Source organism: Choristoneura fumiferana, chromosome 5 (genome assembly GCF_025370935.1).
Source record: "Choristoneura fumiferana chromosome 5, NRCan_CFum_1, whole genome shotgun sequence".
Lineage (NCBI taxonomy): Eukaryota > Metazoa > Arthropoda > Insecta > Lepidoptera > Tortricidae > Choristoneura > Choristoneura fumiferana.
Genome location: NC_133476.1, coordinates 8,026,539 through 8,042,510, shown reverse-complemented (window position 1 = coordinate 8,042,510; position 15,972 = coordinate 8,026,539). Strand labels below are relative to the sequence as shown.

General features: G+C 33.8%; 1 protein-coding gene across 1 annotated transcript in view; it reads left to right on the top strand.

Moving 5' to 3' along the window:
• Nucleotides 1-1,811: 1,811 nt before the first annotated feature.
• Nucleotides 1,812-15,972, top strand: part of Ptr (patched domain-containing protein) — a 60,433-nt gene continuing 46,272 nt past the window's right edge. The window contains exon 1 of the mRNA XM_074087732.1: nt 1,812-1,997. The gene's annotated coding sequence lies outside the window, so the exon portion shown is untranslated. The remainder of the gene's footprint in view (nt 1,998-15,972) is intronic.

The following is a 15,972-nucleotide window of genomic DNA, read 5'->3' as shown; positions in this document are numbered from 1 at the left end:
AACAAACGCTCGATAAAGCCATTGCGAGTCTGTTTAAGACTCTGTATGGAGTCCAGTCCATATATACCTCTTCTCGCCAGGTGGCAGAATCGGCGAATAAGATGATGGCATAGAATGGTAGATGGAGAAACGATGTTAGGGTAACGTGCGGCCAATTTGATGACAAGCGGTCTACGCTGCTAAGTCGTAACTGACGTTATACAACTAAACAAACAGGTTAATAAAATAAAACCACAGCAATACCAAAAGCAATATAATAAAACATGACGGCTGGGAATTTAATTGTTATACAATAAAATTTCTTGTATTGTAGTTAAGAGACACTTTATTCTATTTGATACCGTGATTCAATATTAAACATCCATAATAAACAAAAAACAGCCACAAGGAGTAAATTACAAAGTAAGTAATAAACGATCTTCCCGCATCAGAGAGTTATTCCTCTATCTCTTCTATCTAAAATTGAGAAAACATTCTTCGTTAATTTCAACAACCAATGATTTTTGTGTTGTCGAAATAATAATGTGAGTCGCTTAGGTACGCTATAAACAATGTAGTTTTATCTTTTCTTTGCTTTTTTTATTCGATCCTCAAATTCTATTGTTTCCTACATAAACCCACCCACATAGCACTAGAGGATGTATTAACTATCAGATTACCATCGTGCGGCTTGTTCATCACGTACCAAGTTCCCGGAGCAGGTCTTTGTTCCACCCTTGAATGAAAATATAAGTAAAATCCACAATGTCTACAATTATAGTGTTTTATACATACTCGTGGATGCATTTATAAATAACTTAAGTTTAAAGAAGTTACACTTCCCTGGGAAAAAAATGTGGGATAATATTGGTTTCTGTTCGCGAAACAGTTTTCAAACCCCCACATACAATTGCAGGTGGTAGGACCTTGTGCAAGGTCCGCCCGGATCGCTACCACCATCTTGCTCGCTAATCCTGCCGTGAAGCAGCATTGCTTGCATTGTTGTGTTTCGGCGTGAAGAGTAAGACAGCCGGTGAAATTACTGGCACGTGAGGTATCCCATCTTAGGCCTCTAGGTTGGCAACGTGTTTGCAATACCCCTGGTGTTGCAGATGTTTATGGGCGGTGGTGACCTGTTACCATCAGGAGACCCACTTGCTCGTTTGCCTTCAAGTAATATAAAAAAAAAACAAGCAAACAAGCGTCTTTTACTTATTTTTTATTCAGAGTTCTGTCGTCCTACAAGGAATTGTTATTTATAGATGCGTCATTTCCATCCATCCTTCCGTCCGTGGTTTTTTTACGTTTGATTTTTTAACGCATACCTCAATTAATCAATGAATGCACCAGTTTACATTTAAATTCATAAGATTTCATAATTAAGACTAATTTATGTATGGTGGTCGTATTTAGTTTGGGGTATTGTATGGTGTAAAATGCGCTGAGCATTGATTTAGCTCTAAAATTTAGAGTAGCGTCTAACTCAACAAACGTTTCCATTTCCTTAAACCAATTGAATCAATAACGTAAAAAACAATTTCACCGTTTACTACCCATAAATAATACGTGCAATAAATATTATTTTATGATCTAATTGTGCTATACATAAGTTTCGACACGGCAAACGCTCCAAGCGTCCAAGTAAACACCGTGTCACAGGTAGGTTGTATAAATAAAAATACGTAGAATTCCTGCAGACAATGAGACAAAAAAAAACAAAGTTCATAGACTGTAGGCTAAATCCTTTAGGGTCTTCGCAGTGGGATGCCGGGTCCTTATCTAAAGTTAAAGTTTCGAGAAAAGAGGTTAGGAGTGGGGCGGCGCGCGCGCATAATACTGCTAACCGCCGCAGCTACACGCCGCGTCCGCGCTCCAACTGACATTCGAACGAGTTCGATTCATTTTCAAATTTTAAAATGCTTTCGTTTACAGTGCTGAGGTGAAACTGTGTATTGCGATTGTGTTTTGGAACGCATATTTGTGAAGGATTTATAAAGTGGACCCTTTGAAAATTTAAGGTAACTTAATTTTTATTGACTTAAAAGTAATTTCAAGCAACTTTAATTATCTTATAACGTAAGTATTTCTATTAAAAAAATTGAAATGAAAAAAAAGTAATGTGAACGGACTGGTTGGTGCAACCGCGGCAACTCGTTGCACTTTGCAATTTAGTTTGCGGATAATTTCAACACACGTCGCTGCCCGACACTTTCACGCCGCACTTGCATAAAAGAGGGTATCTAGCACTATAAATATGTTACCAATTGACCTCTTAAGCTGATCATTGTTTTTATTTCGTAACCCGTGCAGCCAGAAGAAATTATTTTTAACTCATTATTTTTAACACAACATTGGCGGATAATATTCTCTAAAATTAACTTTTTTGTTTTATTCGAACGCTCATGGTTTTTTTTTGTCACCTAAATTAGTCATCTACCTATTTTCCGGTAGATAACCCCCAAATCACCTTAAAGTACAGAAAAACTTCTTATTTTAAGGAGGCCCGGACATTACAAGGCGTTTTAACTTATCTTGTCTACAAGTCGTACCCAATTTAGTCTGCTTGAGATTTGAGTAAACTCTGTAATTTGGGTAAAGTTTGTTTTAACATAATTATTTAAACACTTTATTTATAATACCTGTACTGTTCTGTAGTCATCATTAGTCAATAAATATTTGGTTGGTGCTCATTACATCTTTTTATGTTTATAGGTACTTACTTATAAAATAATAAAACAAAAAATTTGCCCCGCACATGGAGTGGTCTATGCGTTTATAAGTATCTATTATTATGAATATTCATTTCATATTGCCTATGGTGTTTTTAATTTAAAAAAAAATAGGTAACACACTTATGCGTTTTCAACCCTTCGGCTTTAGACAAACCTTAGAAAGCAATTTTTGCATAAGATTTTAATCTATCATAAACCGAACCGAACCGAAGAAGTATTTATCTCGAATGATCGAACTGTTAATCCATCGTAACATCACGTAACCTTTAATGAAAACAGAAGCTGCACTAAAAATTATTTATCATGTATATCATCAATTTATTACATAACTAGACTATACCCGTGACTCTTTGCTCAAAAAATCCGAGATTTAGCAGATTCCCATCTATGGGACTTTCCCAAAAATTATACCGTATTCTTCATTTACGCTGTTTGCTGTTTGTTGTTCATCTTCGCAAAATGTAATGTCCTTAACATAGGTAGCGGTTAAAATTATAGGATTTTACATGAAATATTGGAATAAAAAATAGTCTAAGTATATATTATTCCACACGCCCAGCTAACTACATATGTACCAAACTGAATTAAAGTGGTAATAAACTCACATGCACGCACGCACACACGTACTCATTAACTTTCACATAATTTATATTATTAGGATAGCAAATATTGATGGGAAACTTTAGTCCCTAAAAATATCACTCACACTTACTTATACTTTTTACCGTCTCGTATTGTAACGTAAGTAGACCGAGTTGGTTACCTATCAGAGTGTAACGACCCGTTCTGACATTATCTAATATATATTTAAGTACATAAGATGAAGACGTAGTATCTGTCAAGAACCCTTGCCGAATGCTGTGTTTCCTGCTTCCCGAGCTACACAGTTATAAGCACATTTATTATAATTATAATCTTGATACGAGAAAAGTCCATAGACCATTGCAAGGTTTTATTATTGTGCAATTATAAGAATTTAACGTATGCAACGAAACGTTAATACGTATAAGGCAGTTTTCACGCAGGAGAACTTATCTGGTATCCTTCAAAATTACAAATCGCAGAAATGAAAACGATTAAGTGTATCACGGGAAATTTAGAAATACCCACTTCTTTTTCTAGCCGCCTTAAGTAAAGGAAGATTTTTCTCAGGGCTCCATACCACAAAAGGAAAATGGAACCGTTATAGGATCACTTCGTTGCCCGTCTACCTAGATCTTTTTTCTCAGACCCGTGCATGGAGGTATCAATATTTTTTTATATTTAAAACTGTATTATTCTGATTTCATATAGTATTTGTTATCGTTATTAAGTATTCTCATGTTAATCTTTGCACATACCTGTAACCCAATTAAAAATAGAGGCGCTTCGGTTTTACTATCTCAATTTTTGTTAGCCTGTTAAAGTGCGTCTCACTGCTGGGCAAAGGCCTCCCCTTCTTTCTACCACCCGTCCCTATCGAGAGCACTTGATTGCCATTGCCACTCTATTTGATATGCTTCCAAGTCATCCCGCCATCTCCTCTTTGGTCTGTCTCTGTTACGATGGCCTTCCATCATCGCTGTAGGTGCATGCGGCAGACATGACCAGCCTATTATGACATAAACTATAAATAAATAAATCAAGCGAAAATTAATATCAAATACTCGGATTTCAGTTAAACATAATCAGATTGAACATGTCATTGTAGTGTCAATATTGTAAGAGGAATGGTTTACTAACTTATATCAAGTCGATGTATTTACAAACATGTTTGTATTTGAAGGCTGAGTAAAGTCCGAGACAATCGACCAGTTTTGACTGTACGAAATTATCAAAAACGTGAGTCTTACCTTGAAGCTATCATAACTTACATAGAAAAATTAATGTACCTCAATCCTAATTAATTACTCATTTACTTATTCCACAATCCACTTTTGCCCATCTAATTAATTAAGAACAATGTTGCTAAATATACAAAAACTAATCAGGAATGTTCGTCTCAAATAATTTGAAACTTAACACCTCAAAATAACAAAACTTACAAAAAAAATTAGTAGAAGTATAAAAACTATGTTATTTTTTAAATTATATACATCAATTTATTCGTATAACGTTACGGATCTTAATTATTCGATCGTGAAAGTTATGGTTTAAAATTTAATCTAAAATCGAACTTCACCCATCTATTAACCGGATAAAAACAATTTTATATGAAAAAAAATGTATTTCTAGCACACTGAAACATAAAAAGCAAGTACTTATTACAATCAATTCGAAAGTAATGCCTTTAACCTCCAGAGTATATGTACTTAGAGATTTAATGTGTCCAGTTGAGATTAGCAAGGGAACCCGTACATAATGTTTGAATACTAGTAAAACGGAAATCCTTCTTCCTCTATTGTTCTATTCTAAGTGTTTTTTACGTTTTCTTTACATTTGTCAACATAGCGTGAAGGAAGACGTACTAAATCACTGGTAAAGATATGCATCATGCGTTATTTGAGTCGGTTATAACATATTTTTTTTACGAAATATGACCATTGTAAGTTTTAGAAATCAAATACGTTGGTATACGCAAAAAAATCTTAAAATTTATATAATAACAGTATTATATGTATTACTTAAGAAATTGTTGGTAACAGCCAATTGCACTCGCGATAATGCGAGTTCACACCTACACCGGAATCCGTATTATTTCAATATGTTTTGTAAAATAAATATAAAGAAAATCTCATCATTAGAAGCGGACGAAATTCGACTTGCAACTAGTTGCAACCATGTCTATCACAATAACGAACATTGCAAGTACAAAAAGCTTGTAAAATCTTACTTTCGCAATAGTGTTGTAAACTCAAATCCCCTTATTTCTAAAATTTATACTATTTGAATAGCTCATAAATAATGCAAATACTCAGCTTTAACAAAATATCATGACTTTCGACAATGGTCATGGTCGGAAGACACAAATTATCAAAATCTATCAGGTGACCCAACTGGCACTTACTCTCGCAAGTTTTAACAGTTAAATATAGTGTCTTGTCAATGCTCAGAAATTTGATGACTTTATTTTGTAATATTTAGTTTATAAATATTTTAAATGTTAATAGTATTTATATTCTATTGTAAAAAATAAATTATTTTGAATGTTAATAATTATATTTTTTTCATAATGATATTCCATTATCTAAATGATATCTAATTCGCCTGCGCATTGCGGATGCCGCTCACGAGTGTTTGCTAATTTAGACTTGCGCAGGAGTCGGAGTCACTGCGACACACTTGCACACCTGCATTTAATTTGTCCGTCTAAACCCTAAGGTTTAATTTGTAGGCTGGTGTTTGTAACTTAACTTATTATTTAAAAAAAAATACTTAAAAGGTGTTAAATATTTGTGACGTATAGATATCATTAAACATCATTGTAAATCTATTTAGAAAAATATATATTATACCTTCCTCGTTGAGTTTCTTGCCGAATTCTTCACAACAGAGGTTCTTCGAACCGGTGGTAGACTTTTTTTTTATTCATAAGTACTTCTTGTTGTGAGTTTATATTACAATTAAGTTTCGAAAACGCTACAATTCAATACAAATATTCTTTATTGCACACCACAAATCAGTACAATAATTTTATGCGGAGGCAAAATGTAGTTGTCTAATATGTATATTATTCTGGTAACTTTTATAGAGTATAATACATATTTAGTGTTATTTTTTAATTGTTATAACGAAATTTAAAAAAAACGGTTTTCTTTGTGATAGTGTGCAAAACCACACAAGGTTTAAATGCCGTTGCATTCGCTCTTTAATAGGTGTATAACAATAAAACGTTTCAATAATTACATATAAGGTATAGCAAGTTCACTATGCTGAAGTGCAGTTGGCCAAATATGCCGCGTTCAGTACATTAAATTACTTGTTATCTTGTGTACTTGTATGATACTGTGTGTAAAAGTATTTTAGTATTTTTAACAAAAGATTTGTTTTAACTAAAAAAAAAATTTTATCGTCGGTTTAAAATGACGGTGATCTTATTAATTTCGCTATCATCTTCTCAGTCATTGTTTATTCCTATCTTTTTCTGTTTTGAATTTAGAAAATCTTTAAAACCCAATTCGAATGGATTATAACAATTATACAACTTATTTTGCTTCTGCATTGCTTTCGTTTTTCATTTTGCATTTTGTCTCTTTAACTATGTTAACTTATTGTCCTGATTTGTGATGCTTTGTAAATAATATTTATATTATTGTATTTTCAAATACACAATGTTGTACACATTCCATTGGATCTTTCATTGCTTGAATTGCTCACACATTTTCTCTTTGCACCTTATTTTTTATCTCAGCTCTTAGAAGCTCCCATCCCATTAGTACGCGGTATTATGAAAACATCTAATTACTGTGCCTGTGTTCTAATTATTCCATTAATAGGCTTTTCCACCCGGCTGAATGAAAATTAAACTTTCCGAACAGGAGAGATGAAAAATATGTTTGTGGTAGGTCAACTTCACTTAGCTGACTCAATGAACTACACGGTATTACGTTACAATTACAAATCAGTTAAAAAGCAATAATACGAGTACGTCATCATCAGACGTTCAAAAGTACGAGTAAGACTCTTGCTGGTTCAGTTCCGTCCAGTCCGTTCTTTTTATGACTAGTTCTTACACCTTTTGATGCGATACAGCATCTTTAAATAAGAATACAAAACTGGTCAATTAAATTTGTTTGTAAGAAATTATGACGACAGTTCTGTTCTTAATCACTTAATTAACTGTCCATCAAAGATTTCTCGTTCTTTACTAATTGTAGAATTCATAAAAAATTAACGTTAAGTCAACTTAATAACTTGTAATGTAGGAGCAGCTGTATTCATAAGCTGATAATTGTTTCCCATTACCTATCAGGCGTTTTTTTTTTACTTGGGTAGGTAAGTTCTGATAGCGATGTTGTGATGAATTCAGTAAAGTTCAAACGACTCAAATTTTTCTTCTTACAATCCGCGTATAGTATGTAATGGGGAACTTCCTTGGCACGGGAGAATTTCAACATTTATTAAAATGATATTAAACTGATGTCAATTTAGCAATGTATTGGATACATTAAAAATTAATTGTATATGTATGAAAAAAAGTAAAATAAACACTGGTATTTTTTTTAAAGTTGCAGAATAAAAATAGCTCAGTTATTCGAGAAGAAATGAACCTTGCATTTAAAACTTAAAGGTCAGAGACACCTTGAACCCTGTATAACTAAATCAAAGCTCTGCTCGATAATAGCGCACGAGTTAATCATATTTAAAGAGTGAGCAAATAAGAACAAATATTTCCGGGTCATAATACAAAAGCCAATATTGATATAACTACTGACTTATTATTAGATAAGTGATTCATGATAGGAATATAATTTCGACTTACCTAGATTTATCTAATTAAAGTCATAGAAGGAATTTTGGATCAGAACGCGATTCCATCATTTATTTTGTATAGTAATGTTTAGCTGTGATAGACAACTCGATCTCAATTGACTAACTATGTATTTATTTATTTCAATGGCAGTAAAAATGAAAGTTGACAGTAAATTGGAAATTAATGTACTGTATCTTGGAATTATTTTATAGTGATGTCAAATATCGTTTCGGTAGACGTTTGAAAATTTGCTTTTATTACTTTCTAACTCATAGTTAAGTGTCTCTACTGCCTCATCTTAAATGAACTAAATTGATTAAACCAAACAAATTTGCCAAAGTAGGTACCTAATTTTACGTAGTTTCACGATATTTTAAGGACAAGTCGGACATTTTTTATCTGACTGCCAAGACCCCTTCTTTTACTTCCTGACTATATTGAATCAAGATAACTCTTTGTATTCTTCTACAGACCGCATAACTCGTCGTTATCTTAACAATAATCAGACTTAAACAAATCACTTCCGTTCAAATTGTTATAACATGATTGAGTAATAAATATCAGCCTTACTTAGATAAGATGACTGGTTCAGAATTTAATTGTAAAATTCTGTCGTCCTTTCACTTAAAGGTATTTTTTCTCCGAAGTCAGGTTAATTAATTTTAATGCCTTATATTATTTATTAAAAAAAAAATGGATTTCATAGCTGGGAATTCAAAATTTTACATTAACTCTGTCTGAAACTTTTTAGTCTGAAACGTTAGGAAGAAATCGAATATTGCATGACTGCAATATTTTAGTCAAAATTATATAAAACCTTACTACCGTCTTAAAAGTTAGAATGAGAAATATTTAAATAGAAAAAAATCTCCTAAGCATTATTCTAAAACTTTAACAATATCCTAAGGTATTCTTTTCTTAGTAACATCAGTGAGTGACAGAATATTTTTAGGTAGAGAGACGTAAATAGACATTTTCATTTATAAATTCGTTAAAAATCATTATTAATTTACAACTCTACTACTTACCGATGAATATACAATTTAACTAAAAGTAACGACTAAATGCGTGTCGATTCACGCGCAATATAGGGTTCCGTACTAATATGCCGGAAATATGCAACGGATTTCTAAATCTAATAACGATCGTAGCAAACCTACGATGTCTTTGACATACATACGAGTATCTACCTAAAGATACCATCATCATCAGCCTATAGCATTCCACTGCTGGACATAGGCCTCTTCCATGGCGCGCCACAACACTCTGTCTTCAGTCCCTCGCATCCATCCGCCGCCAGCGATCCTCTGAAGGTCATCCGTCCACCGTGCCTCAGGACGCCCTACACTACGTTTTCCCGTCCGTGGTCTCGACAGACGTGGCCAGCCCAACGCCACTTCAACGAACTAATTCTCTGAGAAATGTCAGTGACTTTCGTTCTTTGTCGAATAATGTGATTTCGGATTTTATCCTTCAAAGGAACCCCTAGCATAATTGCTCTTTCCATAGCCCGCTGAGCGACCTTGAATTTGTGAAAGATACCGTACTCTGTGTATATAGAGGAGAAAAAAACATCCCTCAATTCACATAAAGAAGAGATACCGTATTGTTTTCAAAAATTTATTTTGCCATTTGTCCACATGAAACAATGTAAAATTACAACTTTTATCCACTAATAGGTAGTCTAAGCTAAGTCACAGATGGACGGACATACAGATAGAACGGATAATATGTCGAAACTATAAGGCTTCTTTGTAGGACTATGGAACCCTAAACAAGAATAAAAGTGTATGTTTATATAATTTGATCGTCATAAAATGACGGGACTTACGTAACGTCCATTGCAAGAGCCCGAGAGAAGCGCATGCTATGAATATACAAAAGTGCAAATTGAGATTTTGCTATAAAATTATCGATAATGATAATCGCAAGGTATTGTTAGACGCGAGTTATCTGGTACCCAATGACCGTGGCATGTACACAAAAGTGACCCGACAATTCTTACAATGCTCTCTCTCTATTACGCTCTTTTATTATAAAAAAATCAGCTTTAACCCGCGGCTCTTGCCCGCATTAGAGACGTCTGCACATTTAAAGTCACAAGAATCTTGGATATCAAAACCTATAGTGTACCTACTTCCCGTTGAAATTTGTCAAGAAGTAAAGTCTCACAACACCAATTCTCGTTTCTAGTGGAAAGAAATATTTTTTAATTTATGCACTCAGTGCTTGAGTTCGACTAACACTTGGTTGGGTTTAAAAGCGATAATGAATTGAAAAAAAAACCTTCGCCAATAAATTACTACCTGTTCCAACAATATAACTTAATCTGGGACTTACCCAGTGTACGTATTTTTTAACAAAGTTATTCGATTGCCAATATTGGCGCTGTCGTCGAAAACCCTATTTAAAATTTTAGTTCCCAATTTGGCCACCGAATCAAATAAGATTGTCGATTGTGAAGCCAGAAACTACCTGTTAGTTGTACAAAAAAGTTTTACCTGCTATTCAAAAGAAAAGTCAAATTTACGTCAGCAAAAATGGTTATGGGCCCTGACCAGCTGGCAGTCAGGTGTTCAACGTTATTTATAGCCCGTTGTAGTTTCAAAGTTACGGGATAGAGTAGAAAGACGTAGCTTTGCTAAACAGGACCCTTTTGGTTCTCACAGTACCTAAAGTAATATGGTTCTCGTTTTCTGATTTGTAGAATTTCGTATTAAAAAGTCTTTGATCGTTCGTATGTTTATGGCATAGTTACGAATGGAAAGATTTCAATGCACCTCAATTTTATTATATTGAACAATTAACAGACCTTACCTTTAAAATCATGAGGTAAGTACTGAATTTCCATATTTTATAAATACCTACCAGCCCCTGTGTCTCAAGGAAAGTTACATTTTTACACACGACGACTATCGCTACGATCATTTCAACTACTGACATTATAACCTATACTATTATAGAATCCACGGCATCCTTTGAATCATTTGTATTTAAAAATCTTCAGTGTTATAGTTTCAGTTTATCAAAATAGTTCTGGCCAGTACGAAAGCCAAGAAAGCTTGTGAATATAAAGTCGATACTGGCAGGCTAGCGCAGCCAGGGAGTGACATAAGTTTTTTATGTCTGTCCCCATTGACGTGCTATGGAACATTTTATATACGTGTCCAACTGTCAGTTCATTTGTGTTCACGTCACGTTTCCTTGTATAACAGTGACGTTAACTTATTAAGACGCGCACTGCTTCGCGAATAGATTGGTTTCGAAAACGTACGACTTGGATCAGGGTTATTGGAGAGTTGATCCTATTTCACCTGCGTCCGATTAGTAATTAAGGACCGCTTAAAGACACCTTTTTGTAACACAAATGTAGTGCAAACAATACCACAAGAAAAAAAAGATCGACGATCTGAGAACCTCCTCCGTTTTAGAAATCGGTTAAAAAGAAATGATAGTATGAATGCATTTGCATTTGTGCTACTACGCTATAATAAGTACGCAAACAAAGAAAAGGGTAGGTAGGTACGGGAGGACGTTAAAAAATGCGTTCCAGGGAGCGAGGTACACAGATATTTACTTACAAAAGATAAAGAGAGATATCTCTATTGTGGTGTCTCCGCTATGCAAGGTACTAAGTAAATAAGGAAGGAAGAGTAGGTAAGGTAGGTAGATTATGGATACTTAGTACCCAGTACCCTGGCGGTATAGAATCATTTCAGTCCGAAATGTATGTGATCGCGTACAATTACCCACTGCGTACGTTTAGCCCATATGACTCTAACTTAAGGGATGCAAGAGTAATAACCGAAGTTAAGATCCAAATAATATCTCTAATTATTTTGTTTCGGAGCTATATCTGTTCAAAGACTTGTAGTTAATAGCATTAAGCAGCTACTTAGGATAAGTCGTAATGCAAATTAAGCTGTCTAGATTAGCATTTCCTCTAGCCGCTGATGTCCTAGATAAGCTACGGTCAGGTATGTTAAAATGTTGCTGGTTAGGTTAGGTTTGCTAAAGTACACAGAAATGTAGTGAATAATATTAAATTATACTACACTTTTAGATGTACAGTCTATTAAACATTTTGTACACATTTGGCCAGTCAAAGAAGTACCCTCGCTACAGTATAAAAAAACATATAGATATAACTGGAATATTGTATACATTATTGCAACTAAGTGCACAAACCGTTGCAGATTAAATATAGGCGATAGTTACATGATCAGCCCCCTAGCGCTTGCACTAAGGAGTAGCAGCATAAGTTTTACCAGTACTATTAGTACTATTCTGCAGTAGTATTCTGCGTCTTACTGTAGGAGAAAAATATTACATTTTTGCTTAAATCAGTCAAATAAGAGTGAAACTTTTTCAGTGGTCAACGATATTGTTTTTTTATACATATTTTATTTTTTGTGGTTCCATTGTTTTGTAGGTGCAAGGTAACATTTTTACCACAGCGCCTGGCTCTTCAGGTGTTCGAACTAGCATGCTACGCTTTGTATCAAAGATAAAGCAGATATGTATTATTAGTTTGGGACTAGGTCAATTGGTGTGCAATAATATCCCATGATATTTATTATTATTATTATTATTATTGTCAAACCTATAGAACTCATGTTTTATGTAAATATAACTAGCGTGCTAGGCTGAAAAGATTTCAAGAACGTATTCATCATTATTTATATATGTGAAGTTTTCATTGCACGCAACTGTAATTTATACCTACTTAATAAAACATAAAGTACCAACTGACCAACCAAAAAGTCTAAAACACATGAATTTGTAAAGGACTTCAAATTTGGCAGATAAAACATGCTATAGGCAGCAGTATTATCAAAATCAAGTATCAAAGAACTAAGACTACATTTTACCAAGAAGGGACTTTTCGAAATTCCCACGTATTTTTTTTTTGTTTTTTCACGTTGATAAAACAACAGGTAGGTATATAAGCTAGTGCATCTTAGCAATTGCCAAAATAAATGCCAGAAAAAATAAAATTAACCAAGTCCTAAGAAGAATCTCTTTTCCTAACCTATCGGCGGTTATATAAAAATAACAAATCCATTTAAAGTTATTTTATGTCGAATTTTAATTTCTTATGCCTACTTTGAGTAGGTTTAATACTATAATCGATTGTTAATTATACAGAAGGTACAATTTAAACAGCTGGGTAGAGAAGTATCTGAGGTACGTAAGTACGAAAGGTCTCAAGCAGGTTTGCCTTGTAGTCATCAATAAAAAAACGAGTTTTAAACATACGTCTACAGAATATATTACTATGTTAAAAAATAATACAAATTCTTAACATTAACACAGAGTAAGTTTAAAATGATGTGATGACACGTTTATTCTGTTAGCATTATATCTAAGTAATGTAAAACCTTTAATAACCAGTAACCACTTCTAAGTAACAAATAGAATTTAAATTTAATAAGTAATGACACCTGCATATGAAAATTGTAACTCGTTTTAATAATTGAAACACGTATTTTTTTTATGAAATTAAAATCAAAAATTTGTCTCCGGTTTAATTCACCTTGACTCACTGATTAACCCTATATATATTCTATATCTATGTATATATGATAACTGAAACCATATTACAAGTTAAACTATCCTAACCAACAAAAACCGCTGACTTTGTCCCTTCAAAGTTCACTATCTCAAAAACGGCTAAGCTCTAAGAACCATTGCTAGAAAACCACGCATTCAAATCGGTCCACCCGTTTAAGAGCTACGGTGCCACACACAGACACACATAGCGGTCAAACATATAACACCCCTCTTTTTGCGTCGGGGGTTAAAAAGCAATGAACTAAACTCGAATTCATTCCGAAAATACCTCATTCATCTTTTCTTACCATGATGTCTCCAAGGCGAAGGTTGATGACATGTTTATGATTATTAATATTATACCATTACCTGTACCAACTATAATCACATTTAAGTGAACTTTACAGGTCGTCATTAAGATGGCCCATTGATAAGCGCGCCATGTTAGGCTGACACGGATACACAATGATATTTTCTTGCGGAAGTGATACTCGGAAGTAATCATACTACCTTAAGCCGGTTATGCTAGGTGGGTAATTTACTTGACGTATGTGTCGTATAAGGGTGATCGAACTCATCAAGGATATCGTCATTTAAGAACTTAAGTGATACCTTAAGTCGGGTCATTGATTTTGTCTATCGTGAACTAAGGTATTGCCTAGCTAGATTAGACAAGAGACAGTGAGGTAAAAGGCACAGAAGAAATAAGTTTTTTCTTTAGTATTTCCATCCTTAGGTACTGCTCGCACAAAAATATTTCTATGGATTTCCGAAATTTTTAAGTTTTGTCGTCGTATTTCCTAGTTAACTATTTCCACGTAGAGTCAGGGAAGATGTCGGTTAGTGCAAAGAAGCACTTTAAAATGCCAGGACAACTTGAATTATGTTAAATAATAAAACTCGCAGCTAGGAAACTTAGCGATATAACAAGATAAGTAATAAAACTTTTTAACAACATCACTGCCCTAAGTTATTTGAAGCCGTCATAATTCCAGAATAGCTTTTTTAATGTATTATGATCAATTTTTTGTATTAACTAATATGTATATGTTTATTATTTTGTTTAGCTGTATTATTGTACTCGTAGTTGTTCAAAAATAAATATTTTCTATTCTATTCCATTCTAATTATTAGTAATTATTGAAGTATAAAAAATAAATGATATAAATACATACAATGCATACTTCAGGGTCCGGGTCCAAATAGTTTTAGATACGCACCTAAGATTAATATTTAATGCGATTGTGCAACAAAATATGTTGATTCAATTTATTGTGAATTTGGAAATATTAATAGTAATGATTAAATAATAACGATGTTTCCAACAAACTAAACAGCTGCATTTAACAAGAATCTGACCTTAAAATGTATGAATTTGTAGAGGACGTCATTAATATATTTCTATTTCTGTTTACATTTTAAAGCACCGTAGCATTGTGCAACGCAACATAAACATTTTCTAAATCAAAACAGTGATTCTTTTAAGCAAATTGATGTTGTAACTATGGAAATATTATGTCTTGGTTCTTTAAGAATGTTGATCCTCATGGGGATTTAGTACAATGGACAATAAGTATTGGCCTCAAGGGGTACTTGTTACAAGAACAATACCTTGGGATTTAATCGAAGGGATTAACCGTTAGAAGTATTTGTAGACCTGTTCAATGTATTCGTTCAGGCAGATCTTTGTTGTACACTCGTGTAGGATGCAGTGGCGTGGCGTCAGATATTTCCGTGGTAAAGCCAAAGCAAAGATCGCTTACATCTTTTATGTATGTCTTGTTGTTGTAAATATTGGGCAAGCCGGTGGGAATAGAGCTCTATGGACGCTTCGCCGCTGGTAGGATGTAAATGGGATGACGTCTTTTAGATATCACAAATAAATTGTTCTTAAAAACACGATTGAGCCGACGTCATTTGTTCAAACATTAATTAAAATTTCATAGTCTAACGATGGAACATACGTAAATACCAATTATAACCATTATTTTGGCTATGCTTTTGTTTTACAGTGACAAATGACAGTCTACGTATCAGATATTAAGCCAAATCGTATTAAATTCAATGTGATCGCTATCGTTTCCGGTGAAACCGTTCTCGATTATAAATACAGTACTAGAATACCATGTTTTCGGCTAAATATATAAAAATGTTGGAGATCATTTCGTGCGCGACCTAATTTCACGGTCACTTACATCTGCGTGATTCGGATTACCATGCGATGACCCGCTCAATGACAGATCTAATTATGATAAAATAATACAACCTTCCGCAAAACACGACATTGGCTTTATGCTATGCAGAAGCTTGATAAGC